The sequence below is a fragment of the Eptatretus burgeri genome, chromosome 14 (genome assembly GCF_056783735.1).
Source record: "Eptatretus burgeri isolate ZD-2024b chromosome 14, Ebu_testis_v1, whole genome shotgun sequence".
Lineage (NCBI taxonomy): Eukaryota > Metazoa > Chordata > Myxini > Myxiniformes > Myxinidae > Eptatretus > Eptatretus burgeri.
In genome coordinates this window covers 34,517,961-34,541,063 of record NC_140974.1, presented here as the reverse complement: position 1 = coordinate 34,541,063, position 23,103 = coordinate 34,517,961, and the positions used below count along the sequence as shown (strand labels likewise).

Below are 23,103 nucleotides of genomic sequence, written 5' to 3'. Positions count from 1 at the left end.
CAGCATACCATGCTGCAGCTTATCAAAAAAACTGATAAGGACAAGCTATCAATCAAGGAATTTTGGCGAACATACAACATAAAAATGGCTTTGGAAAACATGAAGGATTCATGGGCGGAGGTGAGTGCCTCCACAATGAACGCTGTGTGAAAGAAAGTGTGGCCCGAGTGTGTCCACAATTTCACGGGGTTTGCTGATGTTCCGTTGATTACAAGTCAAATTGTAGACCTGGCACAGGAGGTTGGTTTGAAGAGGTTGACGAAGAGGACGTGGATGACTTACTGGAGTCTCATGCAGAACCCTTAAGCAATGAAGATCTTATGGAGTTGGAACAGCAGTGGGCTCTTGAGGAAGAAGAAGATGCTGTGACACCTTCATCCGAGCATCTCACCATGAAAAACCTCAGCTAAATCCTCAGCTCGTTTGAAAGTGCCACAGAATTTGTTATCGAGCAAGATCCAAATCTTGAAAGGAGCACTGATTTTAGCTGTGTTGTTTATGATGCCCTTTGTTGCTACAAGGAACGTTATGCAGCAAAGAAAAGGAAAGCCATCCAGCCCACTCTCCATGCATTTTTCAAGCCAAAAGATGCAGCACCAACTCCATCCACCATCCAGGATGCTCCTTCAACCAGCTACCAAGAGACCGTTCCTGCTGGTGAAGAAAGTGACAGCACAATGTCAAGTGAAGAGGGGGACGATTCTGCCACTCCGCAAGTGTGACTTGTCCACCGCAATCAACTCCGTTCCTCCAGCCTCGGGGTAAGTCTCCACGACTCGAGGAGTGTGTTTTGTTTATTTGTGTTTATGTCCAAAAAATTCCGAGCCAAAAACACATTCCCCCTTTAACACATTGGTTTCTATGGGAAAATGTGTTTTGTTTAACACAGTTTCGCTTATCATAAGGTTTTCCAGGAACGCAACCCTTGCGAAAAGCGAGGACTTACTGTATATACATACATATATATATATATATATATATATCCTGGTGTTGGCACAGTGGTTAGGGCAGCGGCTTGGGAGCCAAAAAGTCCTGAGTTCAAGCCCCGTTGGGCCACTGAATTAATACACCAGGGGGTTGACTCAGCCTGTCATCCTTCCGAGGTCGGCGAAATGATTACCAGTATACTGGGCCGGTGTATACCCCGGTTAAAATAGGTGTACCATATCCCTGTGTCGTAAGAGGCAACCAGGGTTGCGTCAGGAAGGGCATCCGGCGTAAAACATGTGCCAAATCACTATGCGGATCATACGGATGATCCGCTGTGGCGACCCCTAACGGGAGCAGCCGAAAGAAGAAGAAGATATATATATATATATATATATATATATATATATATATATATATATATATATATACACATAGTGTGCACACGTGTATATGTGTGTGCATGCAAATTGCTGATGTTGACTGCTATCTGCACACGTGTATGGGTTTCAGGAGATGTAACGGAGATCTGAAAGTCTCAAAGTACCCGTGTGTGTATATATCAGGGCCGGTCTGGGAGCATGCACCAGAGCAGCACGTCGCTGCGTCCACTTAACCCTGGCACTCCAGGTGTCTCCATCTGGCCACTCCCCGGGCAGATGCCTGACCCATCCCCATCTCTTTGAGATGCTGATCAACCTGCTGCAACCACGAGGCACGTGGTCGGCCCATTGGCCTCCTTCACTCACGAGACTCCCTCGTTTGTAAGAATCTGATGAGCTAGACCAGTGTCAGGAAAACAAGCCACATATCCATACAGCCGCAGCTGACGCTCACAGATACAGGTAACAAATCTCCTTTGAGTCTCTCTCAGCAACCACTCGTTGGACACAAAGTCCAACCAATGATAGCCAAGGATTCTCCAAAGAGACTTGGCACCAAAGGAATTAAGTCTCCCTCTCAGATCTCTCGTCATAGTCCAAGTCTCACATCCATGGAGCAAGACTGGAAGCACCAAGGACCTGAAGATTCAGATTTTCGTCCTCCTGCACAGGTACTGACAGCATCACCCACCATGATCCAGTGAATCCATGACTCCCCAGGCTCAACTCAGATGTCTATTGACCTCTGGCTCACAGCCAGCAGAGACATGAATATCACTGCCAAGGGAAGTGAATCTCTCCGTGACCTCAACATCCTCACCACAAACAGGTCCGGACAGGATAGCAGCATACAAGATGTCATTGAAAGCCTGGATCTTAGTTTTGACTGTGGAAACCTGGAATCCCAGCAGCTCCTACTCCTCATTCAACACCTCGATGGCCCCCAAAAGGATATCCAGAGTCTCCACAAAGATGACTGCATTATATGTGATATCAAGGTCAGAGATCTTGACATTCCAAAATGATGCATCGCAGCTTGATCTCTCTGACATCCTCCCCAGAATCCTGTTCATTCAAGCACTGAAAAGTGTGGGGATCAGTACACACCCCTGTTAAACTGCAGTAACAACTGTAAATTAGTCAGAGATGGTACCACGTCTCACAGCACTCTCAGTACCAGAGAATAGTTCAGACATCAGATCAATCAGTTTTGGTGGCACCCCACGAAGACCAAGAATCCTCTAGAGCGCATCCCAATTCACTGAAATGAACACTTTGCGGAGATAAACATAGTCTGCGAGCAGCCCCTGCCAAAACACTCATCTGCATTGGGTGAGGACTCGAAGAGCAAGGATATGGTCAATCATTGACCTCTTTGGTGTAAAGCCTGACTGCGCTGGACGCTGATGCGCAAGCAGAGGATGGCGAACCCTGTCAATAATTTTCCGAGAAAAGACCTTGCCCGGCACTGAGAGCAGCATCACCCCTTGGTAGCTGTTGCAGTCCTGGCGATCATCCTTCCCTTTCCAGAGAGGAAAGGATCACCTTCCTCTTTCCAGAGGATCACCCTTCCTGATGAACAAGGCCCCTTTTCCAGTCAGTTGGGATGATGCCTGTGTTCCAAACAGAGCACTGAACTGCATGCAACAACATGAGTACAGCATTTCCACCAGCCTTGAAAAGTTCAGCATGGATGTCACAGATCGCAGGAGCTTGACTCCATTTCAACCACTTCACCGCAGCTTGTGTTTCCACAAACGAAGGTGGACCACAGTTGATTGGAGGGTCAACAATCGGGACAGTCACACCCCTGACATCCAACTCAACGGCTAGTGGATCAGCATGGTGCAGCCGCTCAAAGTCACCGGCCCAGCGGGCCTTCACTTCTAACTCCTCTGACAGGAGCCCACCACCCTCCGTTCTAACTGCGGTACACCGAGGGATGGGCTTGGAGGAACGCAATGTGCGAATTCCCCTGTAAGCAGGACGAGAACCACTTGACCACAGGTGATGCTCTACCCCCTCACAGATTCCTCGCAAATAGGCCTCCTTGTCCACCTTGGAAGAAAAATAATTATATTCATGTATTCTCAATTATATTCACTTGTTGAATTGTTGCTGGTACTTAATAAATTCAATTTTTGTACTTTCGTCAAATTGCCTGTTTGTCATGTTTCCCTTTTCCTGAGCCTTTTGACCTCCATCGTGATAAATGAATATCTTACAATGAAAATGGGTCTTGCTCGCTGCATCGAAACAGGCTGACCTGGTTGATAACACTGAAAACTTTTGCCTTGTGCCTCTCAGCTCATCCCGTAGTTGAATTGCCAAATGTCTCACCCTCCCATTTTTTGGATGTGAAATGAGTATAAGAGGGATTGCTTCGGGCTTCTAGTTTGTGAAGTTCATTTGAATGCTTCAGTGAATCGTTGAATGTTCTTCTTCCGTATGAAGGAAATTAAAGATTCTCTTTTGTATGCTGATCCATCATGTGGAAATTGAGTTCTTATCCGCCACACCACCCTCGGCGCACGTACAGTTTTACGTCTCAACTACCTGAACAGCTCAGCTCTGCCATTAACCCTGGCCCTGCGACTCTGATCAATGGTATCCATTGTCCCTTGAGAGACAAAATTATTCTTCGCCCTTCGGTGGGTTCCAAGACATCCACCGGCAACATCAACAAATCGTCTTTAAGGCACTCAACTCTTCAGGATTCCCCAAAGCACCCAGACCCCCCAAATCCCCACTCACCCTGTTTGCAAACTCCACAGCTACCCTCTCCTTGAGCTTGCCAACATCCAGCCTCGGCTAAGATGGTACCATTCTCCCAGATTTAAGCTGAAACTTCAGAGTTGCTACTACAAGCACGTGGTCGGTATTGAGGAACTGAGCACTTCGGTAGACCGTGCAGTTCTAGATCATCCTCCAGTGACCATCAACAAGCACATGGTCAATCTCCTTTGCCACACCACCAGCATTGGAATACCAAGTCCAGCGATGAGTCTGTGGGTGCTGAAACCATGAACCGGCCACCCTAAGTCCATGACTTCTTTCAAAGTCAAGGAACTTCGTGCTGTTCTGGTTTACAGATCCAGACCTGAGATGCATCAGTAGTTTATGATAATACATGCATACATGGGTGCACCAGGGCGTGGTTAAGCAGTCATGTGACCCACCCATGTTCCGATGCTGTGCTGTGTTGTGCTGTGCTGTGTTGTGCTGTGCTGTTTTGTTAAGCAGTCATGTGACCCACCCATGTTCCGATGCTGTGCTGTGCTGTGTTGTTAAGCAGTCATGTGACCCACCCATGTTCCGATGCTGTGCTGTGCTGTGTTGTTAAACAGTCATGTGACCCACCCATGTTCCAATGCTGTGCTGTGCTGTGTTTTGCCCATATCCGAATTAAACCTCTTGTTCCTACTTCAGAGCCTTCGTCCCTATCTATCGAGTACATTACATTGGTGAAGAGGATGTATTCGTGCATCGGAATATTGCAAGAATACGAAGTGGGGAATAATTGGGAAAACGACACCGATCGTCTGAAGCAGTACTTTGTGGCAAACAAAATGGACACCGATGAGGATGCTGAAAGACGGCGAGCTGTATTACTAACCGTATGTGGCACCCCGACGTACAGCCTCAAAGATGTTCTTGCCCCAGCCAAACCTTCTAACAAGTCACATGAAGAGCTCGTCAATCTCGTGAAAAGACATCACCCTAAACCGGGTAAGATCGTCTCGAGATATAGATTTTATACCAACCATCGTCAAGAAGGTTAGTCAGCATCCGAGTTCGTGACCGATTTACGCCGACTTGCCGAACATTGCGAGTTTACAGATAAACTCGAAGAGATGTTTCGTGATTTCTTTATAATCGGCATCAATGACGACTCAATGCTGTGGAAACTCCATCCTGAATCCGACCACAATTTGGCTAAAGTCATGGAAATAGCCACTGCGTGTATGCAAACTGCCGAGAGCCTGCGTGTGATCTCTAACAAGTCAAAAGATATCCAGCAGGACACATCGGTTAACAAGGTAACCTTTGGCTACAAGCAAACATGCTTTAGCAAGCCACCAAATTCACCTCCACCTCCTGACATTTCTGAATCTACTCGGAAGGTTGGAGTTACTTGTTGGCGTTGTGGTGATAATCATCAAGTTCTCCAATGTCGGTACAGGAATTATACCTGTGACAACTGTGGTAAGCGGGGACACTTGAAGTGTTGTTGTTCTCGATCCAAGTTGAAGAACTTGTCTCCTGCTTCTCACATTGGGGTGAACCCTGATGCAGCAGACAATAGGTCACAGAGCACAGACTGCAGCCGAGAGTCAAGTGAGGAACTTTATGAGGTTTTCTCTGTTGGAACAAACAGCTCCAATGCTCCAATTATAGTTGATGTAACAATCGATAAGATCCCGGTGAGGATGGAAGTTGATACCGACGCTTCCAGATCAATTATGAGCGAGAGCAAGTTCACCTCCATCTACCCTCTGAGAAAGGCTATTACACTCTGGCCTGTATCTCCTGACTTGAGAACATACACCAAGGAGGTGGTTCCTGTAGTTGGCTCAGCTAATGTAACTGTAGGATGTGGAAACAGCACTCATGTCCTTCCACTGCTGATGGTGCGTGGTGAAGGACCAACCCTCTTTGGCTGAGATTGGTTACGAATAATCAAGACTTAATTAGAGTGACATAAACAGAGTCTCCAACTCTGATGCTAGATAAGATACTGTGCTCAACAAGTATCCTGGCCTTATCAGCGATGGTGTTGGCACCTTTGCAGGGCCAAAATTGAGGAATAATGTTTCTGCAGATGCTGAGCCATTGTTCCATAAGGCTAGACCTGTGCCCCACATGATGCGATCAATGATTGAATGTGAGCTTGACCGCCCGCAGAGTGAGGGAATCATCTCACCAATCGAATACTCCGACTGAGCAGCACCTATCGTTCCAATACTCAAAGCAGATGGAACAACGTGCATTTGTGGGGACTACAAAATGACGATCAACCGCTATTCAAAGCTGGATGGTTACCCTTTGCCCAAAGCAGAGGATCTGTTCACCTCTGCTTCACCACTCTCATGGGTGGCCAGACATTCACTCAGCTTGACTTGTCCAATGCCTTTGCTCAAATGGAACTGGATAATGATTCCAAGCCCTATAATGCATCACCACTCATCAAGGACTCTACAATTACAACAGATGCCCATTTGGCATACACTCTGCTGCACCAATCTTCCAACGCAAGATGGAGACATGATCGAAAACTGTCCCAATGACAGTCGTATTCCAGGACAACTTACTAGTGACTGGCAAGTCACAACATAAACACCTCGAGAACATGAACAAAGTCCTCAATCGGCTGTCACAAGCTGGGTTACACCTACAGCGTGAGAAGTGTACCTGTATAACACGTGAAGTTGAATACCTGGGTCATCAAATCTCCTGTCAAGGCATTTTGTACTCTCCGAACACAGTTGAAGCAATTGCGAATGCACCAATGCCATAAAACATTTCAAAATTTTGTGCATTCCTGGGAAGGTTGACCTACTTTGGTAATTTCCTACCTGAACTAAGCACAACCATTGAGTCTCTGCATCTTCTCCTCGGGAAAGGCATTGTCTGGAAATGGGAAGCTGCCCAAACAAGAGTGTTCAAGGCCACTAAACCATGCTGTCCTCCTCGCCGTGACTTGTCCATTGTGACCCATCCAAGGAACTTATTCTCAGTTGTGATAGCTCTTCATATGGTATTGGGTGTGCATTGTTGCAAACAAATGGAACCGGTAATCTCCAGCCTGTTACGTATGCATCACGAACCCCATCTGACACTGAACGTCGTTCTGCTCAAGTAGAATGAGAGGCGTTAGCGTGTGTCTGGGGCACCTTAAAGATGCACCAATAGGTCTTTGGAATCTATATTACCATGGAGACGAATCACAAACCTTTGTGACGTCTCCTGGGAGAAACCAGAGCCATTCTGCCCACATCATCAGGTCGTGTGCAACGTTGGACGTTGACCCTTGCCAGTTATGAATATTCATTGGTTTACCGCGCGGGGAAGGAAATGTACTGTGCTGATGTACTCAGTCGCTTTCCGCTTCCTGCAACCATCCCAGAACCTCCACAATCTGGTGATATCATCCAGCTCATGGCTAACGTCATTCATGACGAGGGCCCGTAACCGCAAAGCAGATTGCTTCTGCAACCAATAGAAATCCAGATTTGTCACAAATTAAATGCTGTGTTATGTCAGGTAATTGGACATCACTACCGGAAGTGGTGAAACCATACCTCATCCAGAAGGATTGGCTCTCAATTGATGCAGACTGCCTGCTTTGGGATAGCCGAGTGATAATTCCACCTAAACTCCACGGGAAAATTATCAGTGAACTCCACAATGCTCATCCAGGCATAGTCACCATGAAGACTATTGTCCGAGCCCATGTTTGGTGGCCTGGTTTAGACAGTGACATGAGTCCAGTGCACGCCATTGTTACACTTATCAAGTCCATGCCAAGACACTGTCACAGTCTCCATTGGCCATGTGGTCCTGGCCATCAAAACCATGGTCCAGACTAAACATCGACCATGCTGGTCCATTTCAAGCGAAGCTTTTCCTCATCAAAGTTGATGCCCACTCCAAATGGATTGAAGCTCTCGTGGTGCCATCCTCATCCTCTGCTGTCACAATTGAAGCTCTCTGTACCGTGTTCAGGCAACATGGTGTTCCAAGCTCCGTTATATCAGATAATGGATCGTTATTTACGAGTTCAGAGTTTCAGAACTTTTGTAAAATGAATGACGTTAGGCACTACACATCTGCCCTTGACAAACCTGCCAGTAATGGTCAAGCTGAACGTGTTGTTCAGATCATCAAGAATGGTCAAAGCCGCGTCAAGGAAGGCTTCTTTCAATCTCGTCTTGCTTGTGTGTTGCTCAACTACCACAGCAGACCACATCAAACCACCGGTCGCTCACCTGCCAAGCTTCTGATGGGTCGTGAATTAACAACACGGTTATCATGAGTGCACCCAGACACAATGGTCCAGGTCGTGAATAACAAGTATCAACAGAAACTTCCAGATCAACGATCCTGCATTCGTGTTGACCTCTAGATGTGGAACCAAGTTGTTATCTGGCATCATTATCGATAACATTGGTGAAATGATGCTTCTTGTGAAGTTGTGTGATGGTAGATGCACGCGTAAACATGTTGACCAACTCAGGTTACATCATGGGGAGCCAAACATTGAACCGGCTCAAGTGCCTTTGTCACCCACTCCTGTATTAACACCACCTGTGTTTGAACCTGAGGTGTTTTGTCATGAAAGCTTTCACCCATCAATGTACCTGAACTCCTTCCCAACCCTGTACCCCTTATTGAGAAGCCCACAGCAGTCGCAAGCAAGGACAACCCTCCACTAGCCCTTAGAAGATCTGTAAGCCTCCTGAGCATCTTGATTTGTTGAAAATAAAAAGTGGAGGGGGGGGGAGGGGGAGAGATGAGATGTATCAGTAGTTTATCAGTTCCAATCGATACATTGAAATCCCCCAAGACTAGAAGAGTATCTCACCTGGGGCACTGATCAGCCACAGACTCGAGCATGGCATAGAATGCATCGTTCACGGTGAGATCACTCACCTCACTCGGAGCAAATACAGAGAACAGGGAAACAGCACCCAAGGAGTGATGAATCCTTCATCTCATAATACTTTCGTTGACCGGTGTTACCTCATTTATCATTGGAATCAGATTATTGGACACAGCTACAGCAACAACTTGGGCAAGGTAACCATCAGAGCGACCAGGCCAACAGTAGGTGTAACCACCTGCTATGATCTCACCACTATCCGGTCTCTGAACCTCAGAGAGTGCTACAATAGCGATGTTCAAACGCTTGAGCTCAGATGATAACAGAGACAGGTGATCATCCTCTCATATTAGGGAGAGGACATTCCAGGCACCCACCCAAAGGGACAGCCTCAAGTTAACCCAAGGAGACCGCCGTCTGGTGGATGACACCTCAGTGTGTGTGTGTGTGTGTGTGTGTGTGCGTGTGTGCGTGTGTGTGTGTGTGTGTGTGTGTGTGTGTGTGTGTGTGTGTGTGTGTGTGTGTGTGTGTGTGTGTGTGTGTGTGTGTGTCATGAAGAGCTCCTCTATGAGCCTTAGACCCTGAAAAAAATAATAAAAAGGTATTTTATAAGGACAATCTTCCATGGAATTAAGATAATTTAAAAGTGCATCACGTGAAAAGAGAATAAACACATGCTTTCTACATTTACTTCTGAACAAAAACAACTCAAACAAAAAACATGCTGCATCGTATTTTATTTTTTTCCCCCAATTTCCAGAAAGGTAAAACGGGTTGTTTAACTTAAAACCAATGAGGTCACAGACAGGTGCAGGAATTATATTTTTAAATGGTTCAGCCAAAGACAACACTGAAACAAAACATTTCTCGGCATGGGATAAACCATGAGCTGTGAGTTATGCAGTTCAGCGAGAGGCTGCAACGGCACTGGCTCATACTGCTGCCCCACCTGCAAGATGTAAAAATTACATATCATCTCTTTTGTACGATTATGGGAAGGTCTGTGTTGTTGCACTGCAGATACCATGAAGGAATCACAATCCAAAGGGCCTGGGACTGGAGTCAACAGTCGTTTTATTCAGATGCAAGATTTTCTCAACAGCCTGCCTCAAGGGGTATTTTGTCTGCACTGTGTTCAATCCCAGGTGGAGAATAATCTGACAAAAGCTGTCAGGGTGGTGATATGCCAGCAGAAATATGGGCAGGGGAGTGAGAGGGCTGCATCTTGGAACAGGTTGCCGTGGAACCATTTTCAGCAAAAGGAACAGATGCAAATAGAATGTACAGCCCACGAAGCATGAGTACTTGAACTAACAGCTTGTTTCATGGTGGGTAGAATAGTGATGTGTCCCATTAATTTCCTTTACACACATTCAAACAAATGGTCCATGGGTTGAAAATATGTATTTTCCTTTTTCTTTTTCTAATTCAAGGCGAAAGGATTGCACGCTCCTCATTCCTCCAAAAGCTAAGTTCTTTCTGCCCATTGGATTAATTGCTGGAATTAATTGAAACTTGAGCAAAAATGTTATAATGTACATGAATGTTTGTGGGAAGTTGCAAACATATTCAACATTCATATTTTCAATTTCATGTAACTTTTTCATATACTAGTATGTGCCCGCACGTGCGTACCCATAGGTGCGTGGCCGTACGTGCAAAAAAATAAACAAATAAATAAAACTTTCAAACCGTGTGCCAGAAACAACAACCGCACAGGCCGTTCCTTCGCTCTCGCGTGGCCATACGTGCGTGGCCATACATGCGTGGCCGTATGTGCAACCCCCCCCCAAAATAACTTTCAAACAACCACACAGGCCGTTCCTTCGCTCTCGTAAAGAACGACTGGATTGGGCATTGTGTTCATCTATAAATGCGCATAAGAAATCGAGAAATTATTAGAACGAGTACGTGCCCGTAAAAAATAAAAATAAAAAAAAATTCAGAAATAAATATTCCAACCGCGAGCAAGAAACAATAACCACACAGGCCGTTTCTTCGCTCTCACATGCCCGTACGTGCGTGGCGCGGAAGTTCGCATATCACAGTTACGATGATTCGCAATTTAGGTTTTAATGGCCAATTATTCAATTAGCGCCAACGTAGTTTGCCTTTTCACAATGTCATCGCAAAGAAAAACAAAAAGAGAAGAGAAGAGAAGAGAGAGAAAAAAAAATTACTTCCTGGTTCGGAGCATACCAGCTCACTCTGATGTTACCAAAATTTATGCACCTTCTAATATGAAAACGATCATAACTTGTGGCATTGTGTTTGTCTATAAATGCGCATAAGAAATCGAGAAATTATTAGAATACACGAAGTCATCACTATCCGGAAGTCCGTACGTTGTAACCCGAAATGGGGAACGTGGCTGAGCTTCCCTTGCCCATCGGCCACGCCCACGCAACAACGTGTCTTGTCATTGGTTTGGTAAATAAATGGCCATAACTTGGGAAGCACTTGTCCGATTAATATCAAACCTTGAAAAGGCACATCCTCAGGTCCCCAGCAATATACCTGGAAAGTTTCAATTAGATTGGACCAGAGGTTGTCGAGAAACAGCGGTCACACACACACACACACACACACACACACACACACACACACACACACACACACACACACACACACACACACACACACAGCTGGAATTATATATATTCAAAAGTTGCTGATATATATATATATATATATATATATATATATATATATATATATATATATATATATATATATATATATATATTCTCTCTCTCTCTCTCTCTCTCTCTCTCTCTCTCTCTTTCTCTCTCTTTCTCTCTCTTTCTCTCTCTTTCTCTCTCTTTCTCTCTCTTTCTCTCTCTTTCTCTCTCTTTCTCTCTCTTTCTCTCTCTTTCTCTCTCTTTCTCTCTCTTTCTCTCTCTTTCTCTCTCTTTCTCTCTCTTTCTCTCTCTTTCTCTCTCTTTCTCTCTCTTTCTCTCTCTTTCTCTCTCTTTCTCTCTCTTTCTCTCTCTCTCTCTCTCTCCTCACATGCCATGCCCACGATGTCACGTGTCACATCATGAAAAATTGCCAATGCCATCAAAGGAAATAATAATGGTCCCAAAACTAACACTTTGAACAACAAACCAATCAGCCACAGCACCTGAACCATGAAACCGAGCTGCCGATGCATAATGCATGAGCATACCTTAATCCTGAACACCGTAATTTTGGTTCACGAAAAAATAAGTGACCACTATATTCGTTATTCGTGTGTGTCTGTCTGTCTGTCTGTCTGTCTGTCTGTCTGTCCCGAGCATAGCTCCGTGGGTTTTGATCTGATCCTGATAAAATTTTGGTGGGAGGTTTATATCATTATCTAGTTGTGTTTTCCTGAGAATGGGCGTGGTGCGCCCATTATGGGCGGAGCCACCCCAAAGAACATGTGTTTTTAGGGGGTAGCCAATTTCAATTTGCATCTTCTCCTTGGGGGTTTGTCGAATCTAGCAGGGGTTTCGGTATTTAGTTCGCACAATGGCACCTGCATAGCCCCACGGAGCTCGATTTTTCATTTTTGTCCCAAGGTCAAGGTCACAAGGTCACGAACCTCGAAAATTGCGAATTTTGACATAAAAATCATACGACCGCCCAAACTTTGAGAGCTAGGATGACCATATTTTTTATGTCTAATCTTGAGGTCATTCCCCACCTAAAGTCTTGAAACCATTTTGCTCTATCTCGAACACCTTGCCCGTGGCGCCCCCTTCAAGTTTGTTTTTACGCTGATTTAATCAAAGTATGGATAATCCGAGGAGTGTGAAATGCCATATAGCCTATATGACGTTATATTGTTCCTGGAATATTCCAGAGGAAGTTTTGCACCAAAGGTCATAATCCTTTACCTTTGACCTTTAAAGTTGACAAAGGTCAAATTTTCAAAGTTGTGGGAATCAAACCGGGTTTTTTTACCTTCTTCGACGAACTAACTCCAATAAGCTATAGCACCTATCCTGTTTCCTTATTTTAATGTCCACAACATTGTTTTTTGACCTTTAAAGGTTTTGCAAAAGTCAAATTTTTTAAGTTGTTGAACGAAACCGGGTTTTCCACATTTTGCATCTAATAACCTGTCACTCGTACCACATCATGTTGATCATTTTTATAACTTGGACTAAAATTATCACATTGTCTCATCCTTGACTTCTGAAACAATCTACATCGTCAAATACCGCTCGTGAACCATCGCCGTCTCCAGACTTGTATAAATTAAAACTCCAATAATTGCCATGATGCAGTCAAATTCTGGCAAGCAGAGTCCAACAAGAGTCAGTCCGAGTCTGAGTGATGAGCTCTTAATGTTGAGCATGTCCCTGAAATACCAACATAAATAAATAAAGGAAAGGCATGTGGAAGCAATAATTAAACTCAGATGACTGTCGGATAGTTGTACATATTTGTTCAGTCTGTTTACACTTTCTGATCCCTTTATTAGAGCCGATCTGTGATGGTGGATTTGACATCTACTATACTAAAAAAATAGAATATGTTTGTATGTGTGTGTGTTTGTTTGTTCGTCCTTTATAGGCGGCCGAACCGTTGGATGGAATGAGATGAAACTTGGCATGAGTGATCCTTGGGACGTGAGAACGGACATGGGTGGGGGGGGGTCAAGTTCAACGTCACGGGGTCAAGTTCAAGGTCAAAGGTCACGGGGTCAAGGTCACCGGGTAACTTCAATTTCTCAATTTCATCCGATCGAGACGGGACCAACGCCATTCGACAGATAATCAAAATGAAATGACACAGTTGATTGACGACATTCACTTCCGGCTTCCGCTTTTCGAGTTATGACGTCATAAATAGACTAAAATGTAAATTTTTCATGTTTGTTTGTCCTTTATAGACGGCCAAACCGTTGGATAGAATGAGATGAAACTTGGAATATGTGATCCTTGGGAACGGACATAAGGGGATCAAGGTCAAGGTCAAAGGTCACGGGGTCAAGGTCACCGGATAATGTCAAATTCTCAATTTCATCCGATTGAGACGGGACCAACGCCATTCAACAGATGACTGTACCCGCCCATGGGCGGGTACTTTGCTAGTTCGTTTACTAAAAGTGCAAGTTTGGTTGATTTCTCTAAATCAGGCATGCTATCAAACTTGCAAATAAGGATATGATCTTGGATGTTGTTTGATTACGATGTAATAGAAAGCTGTTATTGCAGCACAATTTTGTTTGATGTGGTAATGGGAAGTTCACCAACCACCAATAAAAGGGAAAGTGACATTCACTTTCAGTTCTTTAATTCGTCTCAATTGGTATTTAAATAAATAAAAACTTATAATCAAACTCAAATTTAGTCACCATCATGCGAATATATCAAAGAGTTTGCAAAGTAAAAACAACCTTATTGACGAGTAATCAGCTTCATATTCGTTTTCCTTAAGGTTACATTGTGGCGGAAAACTCCATTTGCTCTGTATGGAATGTTTTCACCTGGAGGATAAAACTATTTTAACCTATATTTGGAATAATAAAAATAGGGGCAATACTCCTGGGTGCTCACCTGGTAGTGGCTGGATAAGATAACCAGGGAACCACTGGTAGGCATGGATGACCCACAAAATATATAACTGGGAAGAAAGTAAATACTTATGTGTTTTTTTTTAATGCCATGAACAAACTTTGGTACATCACAGGTGATGAAGGTTGTGGTCAAGTTTCATCTAAGTTGTGTGTGTGGTTTCAGAGAAGAAAGCAAATACATATTTTGGGGGGCAAACCCCCCTCCGTCCAACCCCTTAGACCCCGTCTTTTCTCATGCCATGAATAAGTCAGGTCAGTCAGGTTTCTTGACTGCCACTCGTAACATGTAACCCAGTGCTACCTGCCTCATGGTCAGGTAGTCGGCGACTAAACTGACTACCCTCATTGGCTCGCCAGTGGGGAGAGTGGCTGTGACACCCTGCAGGACTAAAAATAACACCTGCTAAAGGGCAGATGAGCTCCTTTAAGGAGCCAATGGCCATCCAATAAGGGGATGGTGTCTCTGAAAAAACACCCATCCCGTTAGACCGTTTTTTTAGGTGGTAGGTAGTAGACAGCAACCACTCAGGGTCGTGCTACCGTTCTGATTTAGGACTGTTAAAGTCGTGCCCGGAACCATCTTACACTCTCCATGTCAGGATTGCTTGTGTTACTCTGTCTCACTCAAATTATAACTACCGGGCTTGCTTTAATATCTCTTTCTTGCAAACAAACATCATACACTTTTGTTACTCACTCTTTTCACTCCTCACTTTACATTCTCCATTATATTTCTCTTTATTTAAAGCTGGCCTCGATGCGGACTATTTAGTCCATGACCGGAGCCTTCAACATTTTCAAAAAAAAAAAAAAAACGTTTTGGTACATCATGGGTGATGATACGATGAAGGTTGTGGTCAAGTTTCATCAAAATTGTGTGTATGGTTTTGCAAAAGGAAAATACCTCTTTTGGGGGCAACCCCCCCCCCATAGACATCCTGAGACCCCGATATTTTTTTTTTACTGATGTGAGCAAACCTTCGTGCATCGTGGGTGATGAAGGTTGTGGTCAAGTTTCACCGGAATTGTGTGGTAGTTTCTGAGAAGGAATCAAATGCCTATTTCGTTGGGCACCCCTCCCCCCTCCCCCAACCCCCGTAAACCCCGATATACTCCGATTTTTAAAAATTGGGTGAACAAACTTTCGTATATCATGGGTAATGAAGATTGTAGTCGTGTTTCATTGGAATTGTGTGTGTAGTTTCTGAGAAGAAAGCAAATACATATTTTGGGGGGTACCCCCACACCCATATAAACTCCCTTTGTAGACCCCCTCAGACGCAGATTTTTTTTTCTAATGCCATGACCAAAATTTGGTACAAACAGGGTAATGAAGAAGAATCACATTTAATCGGTAAGTGACATTCACCTTCGTTACCAACAGTCTCTCCCATTCATTCGTTTTGGGAGAGCAAAGATGGTGGACAAATGGCTTCAAAAATGATATTCCCCTCCAATCCAGTTTAGTATAGAGATCAGTGGTGTTAGATATAGTTTTTGACTTCTTCTTTCAATAGTGAAGAATCTCTTTTAAATTCCAGTATCTGGATCCAGATCCAGATCATCCATCACAAAAATCGAATCAATTTAACCTTATTACATACACAACCTGTCCACCAAGTTTCGTCCAAATCCGTCATTAACGTTTTGAAATATCATTCTCACAGGCAAACATTGGTGAAAACATAACCTCCGTCCACCCTCAGTGGTGGAGGTAACTGGAGAGTTCAAAGAACACCATACCCCACGCAGTCTTGAGAAAAAGGACATGGGAATAATCTTTTAAAATCTTGATTTGAGTTTCCAAAAACAATCTATGTTCATTTTGCTCATGAACCTTGCATAACAAGTGTGATGGTATCCACACAGCACGAGACCCCACCATATTTGTCAGAATGTAGAATCTTAAAACAGAATGCAGAATCCAAAAAAAGTTATTCTGCCCTCAGGTCGTGGCATGAATTCTGACTCCAATAGCTTTTCTCATCGTTACTCTGTCCTCAGGACATTATTTTTCCCACGTCCTGCTAAACAGAAGTGACAAAAAGGCAATTTGTGTTCCCATGCTCAGTTCCTCGTATATAATTGAATTGAAATAAAATAAAGATTTTAAAGGTTGTAGAAAAAAAAACTTCAAAGTTTATCACCATTGCTGCAGTCTTTTGCATCACCATATTTAACCCTAATCCTACCAACAAGGGTCTTTTTTGACCTAAGGCCTACATTTTGATATGTTATTACTTACGAAATGTATAGATTTCATAAGTATATTGATGACTTCCATCATCTGTTTGTGTGTTTGTTTGTTTGTGTGTGTGTTTGTTAGTTTGTAGGTACGATAACTCAAGAACGGAAGAAGCTACCAATGTCAAATTACACCACGTGATTCAGGAGGGTGGCTAGCGCTGATTACATTTTGATCAAAATCGGTCAAAGGTCAAGGTCACAGGGTGGTCAAACATAATTCCGTAAATTCATGTGGAAAATGGAGTATTTTTGCTTCGGTCGACGTTACGAGTTCGTTTTAACTTCGATTTTAATTTTTTCTTCGGTTTTTGCGATCGGTTCGGACGCTTCACACTCGGTTGTCGAAATTATGGTAAAAATTCAGATGTTTTGGAGACGTTTTAAGATTGTATAAAAAATATTTCACTCATCGTGTCACGGCTCATCATGTGGTGCAGCGCGCTCGAGCAGAGGCGTCGTTGAGTCACGTAAAGGTTTTCCTTGTGCGTGCTGACGGTGTTTTCGATAAAGATGGTGTTTAAAAGTCATTTTTTTATCCCAATAAAGGTTATCGTCATATGCCTGACTCGCTAAGCCGTCGGATTATGTAAAGATTGTTGGTGGATGGCTGAATATTACGGTTCTGTGACTTTGATAAAATAATATTAAATAATTGCGTGGAGAAATGGAGATTTTTGCTTCGGTCGATGTTACGATTTTTGATGGTTTGGTACAGAATCATCGTAGAAACTTCTGGTTTGCGTTGCTACCTTCTCGAGAGACAGCTTTTATGAAACAAGGTGAGAGGTCCAGTTGACAATTTCGTAAGTACCAGTCTATGACTGCTTGTTTCTATATTAGTTGAACAATGTATTTCACATTTTATTACTTACGAAATCTTTGGATTTCCAAAGTATATTGATCACTTCAGTCCTCTGTTTGTGTGTTTGGGTGTGCGTTTGTGTGTTTGTTTTTAGGCACGATAACTTGAGAACGGAAGGAGCTACCAATGTTAAATTGCACCACGTGATTCAGGAGGGTGATGGCTAGTGCTGGTTACATTTTGGACAAAATCGGTCAAAGGTCAAGGTCACAGTGAGGTCAAACATCCAAAACATGATAACTCGAGAAAAGTTACCACAGGTATTGTTGACGGAGCGTGAGTTTGGAAGATCGAGGTAAGTTCGGCGGAATTTGTGTGTCAATTCCTCAAGTTACGACTGTTTTAAAAATTTCAGTGTTAGCGCCCATGGTGCAGAACGCCTTGCCTAATTGTCGGCCACGTTGTGTTTTCGATGAAGATGGTGTTTAAAAGTCATTTTTCATCCCAATATAGCTTATCGTTGCATGCCTGACTCGCGAAGCCATCGGATGGTGTAAAGATTGTTTGTGGATGGCCGAATATTACGGTTTTATGACTGATAAAATAATATTAAATAATTCCGTAAATTCCTGTGGAGAAATGGAGTATTTTTTGCTCCCGTCGATGTTATGAGTTCATTTTAACTTCGATTTTAATTTTGTCTTCGGTTTTTGCGATCGCTTGGAACGCTTAACACTCGGTTGTCGAAATTCTGGTAAAAATCAGAAGTTTTGGAGACGTTTTAAGATTGTATAAAAAATATTTCACAAGCCGAGTCACGGCTCGTCACGTGGCGCAGCGTGCTCGAGCAGATGTGTCATTGAGTCATGTAAAGGTATTGCGTGTGCGCGCTGACGTCATCGCGCTCACTCCGGCGTCCTTTCGAGTTGGGGGGAGGGGGCGTCGAGTGTGACCTTTACATTACGTTAATCCGCGGTAACTCGAGAACGGAAGAAGCTACCAATGTCAAATTATACCCCATGATTCAGGAGGGTGATGGCTAGCGCTGATTCAATTTTGGTAAAAATCAGTCAAAGGTCAAGGTCACAGTGAGGTCAAACATCCAAAACATGATAACTCAAGAAGGGATGAAGTTACCAATGTCAATTTACACCACGTGATTCAGGAGGGTAATGGCGAGCGCTGATTAGATTTTGGTCAAAATCGGTCAAAAGTCAAGGTCACAGTGAGGTCAAACATCCAAAACATGATAACTCGAGAACAGAAGAAGCTACCAATGTCAAATTACACCACGTGATTCAGGAGGGTGATGGCTAGCGCTGATTAGATTTTGGTCAAATTCGGTCAAAAGTCAAGGTCACAGTGAGGTCAAACATTCGATTTTTGATGGTTTGGTACAGAATAATCAAAGAAACTTCTGGTTTGCGTCGCTACCTTCTCGAGAGACAGCTTTTATTAGGCAAGGTCAGAGGTCAAGTTGACGATTTCGTAAGTACCAGTTTATGACTGCTTGTTTGTTTGTTGACTTGTATGTGCCAGTAATAAATATATATGATGTTTTAAGATCACACCTTGTTGCACAGAGTTACAAGCAAGTCCTTTCTGGGGTCCAAAAAGACCGCTTATTTTCTTTAATTTCCTTTTTATTTTTGCATGTACGATTACTTCATATGGTATTCGTGTCAAATAAGTCCTCTATACCAAAAATGCTTATATCTGTTTACTTTATCACTGAAACATCATCCAATCAAAATATGTTTCCTCAATGAAGTAAAACTTCAGCAGATTGAATGAAATTTCGTGCTTTTGATTTGGGGTCATAAAAGTCTCCAGTTGGAAGAAGATTTATTTCATGTTTTATATCTATTTTTCCTTTTTTTAATGTTTGTTGACTGAATCAATAAAACACCATGTTTAGTCATTCATGTGAAAATTTTTCAGATTTAGGAAATTTAATGGTTTTGAGTTGGGGTCCAAAAAGACCACAGTTGATAAGATTAGGTCATAAAATATGTTGGGAGGATTAGGGTTAATACATTACATTAGTTCTTCATGCCTGTTGTGTGTCCTTTAAGATGCCCTTAAAAACAGTAATTTTCCGGTTTTGAATGATTTTCAATTGTGTTTGACTGTGAGACAGAAGAAGTTAAAATAAAATAAAAAGTAATCACTCCTCGTTGCACCTGCACAATCCGGACAAATTCAGAGCGAAAGTACTGCTAAACTACAGGTTCATTTTCGGATTCATGTTCCAATTCGTGTTTAAAATATATCATTCATTTCAAATTACGTTGTTCCTCGATCATAAAACTGACGTTTGTGGACAGACAGACAGACGTGAACCAATTGCTTCACCCTACTTTTTGCTTTGCGTGTGTGGGGTAACTATACTCAACTCAATACTGTATTTCTACTGGGTTGGCCTATTTAGTGTCCTTACTTAAACACAGAGGTCAGCACGTTGGAGTGTCAGGTTCAAATGCAATATGCTGTTGATTTGTCCAATTTATACTCATGTCTTTGTAATTCATGTTAAAGTACATGTATGTCCTTATTACACATCCAATACATGTACAAGCCCCTCCCTGAACCTTAAATTAATGTAAAAGTGTTTTGCTTACCATTTGAGAAAGAAGCCTTGTAACCTGAACCAACCACTTAATGTGCATTCAAATGTGACCGATACACCAGTTATTCAAGCAGATACATTTTCTTCATTGAGGTTCAGAATCACACTTGATGGAATACTTTGAACCTTGAGTCCAAATCTGTGTTTAACAAAAAAGGACTCGAATCTGAGTCATTCAACAAAAGTGTTCAAAGGTGGAAGTCAGCACAACTCAAAGAAAGAAACAACGTGCAGATAATTTGAAGCTTATGCATTCGATTTGACGAATTCCAGTTGGACCATTGCACCCTCAAATTAACCATTCCATCTCAGGTGGCTGGATTTCTGTTGGGGTCAACCACCTCGGGGCAAGTGCTAAAGGAAAACTCAAAATTAATAAGGGTGTAAGAAGGATAGGGAGACATGTCCAGATCATAATGTATCTATTACGAAGAGGAAACTCGTGTGTGTGTGTGTGTGTGTGTGTGTGTGTGTGTGTGTGTGTGTGTGTGTGTGTGTGTGTGTGTGTGTGTGTGTGTGTGTGTGTGTGTGTGTGTGTGTGTGTGTGTGTGTGTGTGTGTGTGTGTGTGTGTGTGTGTGTTGTTGATTGTTGATTGTTATCTCCATAATTTAGGTTTCAGAAGGTGGAACAGAGCCCTGCCAGGACTCAAAGTATCCACCTTCGTTTCAGTGAAGGATCATGATTCATGGCCTCAGTTGTGAAGTTGTGTTGTTCTCAGAGTTTTGTTCTGAGGGATCTTTTCAAGATTGTCACTAAGCCCTGGACAGCCTCCGACTGTAGTTAATCTGTGGTAATGTTCCTAGGGATGGTTTGTAGGATCTTTGTGTGGTTCTTCTTTATCATTCCTGTCCAATTATCACTGGTACAATTTTGGCATTCTTCAGCTTCCAGGATCTTTTCACTTCATGATTGAGGGTCATGATATTTTGTCATTTTCTTAATTTCTGCATTATTTAGACCAAAATCACTGGGTACTGAAACCTCAATTAGCAATATGCCTTCTTTTCCTCTTTGTATCTGAGTACAATGTCTCGTCGCAGTGCTTAGTTTTCTATGTTGACCCTGGATGGGATCATCAGGTCGTATGACTGTTACTTCCTTGTTTTCAATGATTGCTTTTGGTTCATGTTTCCATGAGTTTTCTGAGACTGGGATATTGACACTTTTGCAGATGTGTCAGTAGATTACTCTCCATACAGTATCTTGTTGTGCCTTTGTGTGTACAGCTGTTCTGACATGAGTTTTTAAATCTCGATAGGAGGTGGCTCATGCTTTCTGTTTCTACTTTGCAAAACCTACACTTGTCCGATTGGCTCAGTCTTGCCATCCATCTGTCCTTCCATCAATCCGTCAAAAATGAAGAAGAACAATCTTTGTAACCCACCATGTTCAAGCCATCTTTGTTATTTGTTCCTTTAACACTGCTTTCTACTTTTCCACATTTCTCATTATTCATTCTAATTCTTGCTTTTACTTTTATTTACCTTCTTTTGCTCTTTATTTCTCTTTCTTTATCTATCTGTCTATAAAGAAGTGTGTTCTTGCAGAAAGTTTTCTGTAAGGCTCACTTGGCTGCGCCTGGGTGGGTTTGAGTGTCAAGGAGTAGCAGCTGAAACCCGAATCCTCTCCAGGTTCCTCCTGATGACTCCTCCTTTACTCTTTACTTCATTGAGTTCCTTCTGATGACTCCAATGCAGTATTTAGTTTTCTATTTGATTGTAGTGTGTGTGTGTGTGTGTGTGTAGGTGTGTGTGTGGAGGTGTGTGCACGTGTATGTGTGTGTCTCACACTTCATTCAAAAGGGTTACTGGTGTTGTAGAATAATAAAAAGTGGTACCTTTGGAAAGGTAATATTTGCTTTATTTTTTTGGAAAGCTAATAGTCAACGTACTTGGAACAACAATTTGTATCTATTTAATCAGAAGACATGCCTGTGTTCAAAGCCTGTGCTTCCTGGATTGAGGAAGCAGAAGCAATACCTTGAGCATTTATATAGCAGTTCAAACGGTAAAGTTTAGAAGGAGACCCTTATGATGTGTCTCCTTTATATATAGTCATGCTTCTCAAAAAAAAATATATATATAATAATAATACAAAATTATATATGATGATACTTCTCGAAGCAATTATGAAAATATATATAAGTACATGGAAGGGGCACATAAACAACAACACTTTATAAGAGATCCTTTTTCAGTTTTATTTATTTTACATCCTCATTGACACTCACAGATAGGCATGCGATATGGTTGTGAAGTAGAGTTTCACTTTTTTGAAAAGATAATCAACCATTTTGGGGAAGCAATCGCACATAGTTACCTCTGCCACCAAATACGGATGGAGGTTAATGTTTCTTCCCTGTATGTCTGTTAGCAGGATATCTCGCAACATTGGTAACGGTTTCAGACAAAATTTGGTGAAGAGGTTGGGTGTATGACAAGGACAAATCGGTTAGGTTTTGGTGAAGATCCGGATCCAGATCTGAATACCATAATTTTCAGTGATTCTTCACCATTCAGAGAAAGGGCCAAAAAAGATATAGTATGATCTCTCAAAAAGTTCTGGATGGATTTGGACAAAACTTGGTGGGCAGGTTTGGTGTGTGACGAGGAAGAATTTATTCAACCTTGCTGAAGATCTGGATCTGGATCCAGATATATAATATCATGATCCAGATATATATTATATATCATGATATATAATATCATGATATATAATATCATGATATCAAAAACAATATATAACATGATATCTCAAAAAAGTTATTGAAGGATTCGGAGGAAACTTGGTAGATCGGTTTAGTGTGTGACAGGGATGAATGGATATGATTTTGATGAAGATCTCAATCTGGATACGAGTATCCTTAAGAAAAATCACGGACCGGTGTTTGTCGCGCTACTCCCCCTACAGTTCTGTGTTGATTACATCTAGACTGACTACATAGGATTACCATGACCCCA

At 42.6% G+C, this 23,103-nt stretch overlaps 1 protein-coding gene across 1 annotated transcript in view; it reads right to left on the bottom strand.

Annotated features, from left to right (window-relative positions):
• The window catches only part of LOC147012952 (uncharacterized), a 571,074-nt gene that overhangs the window by 513,230 nt on the left and 34,741 nt on the right, over positions 1-23,103 (bottom strand). The window lies entirely within an intron of this gene.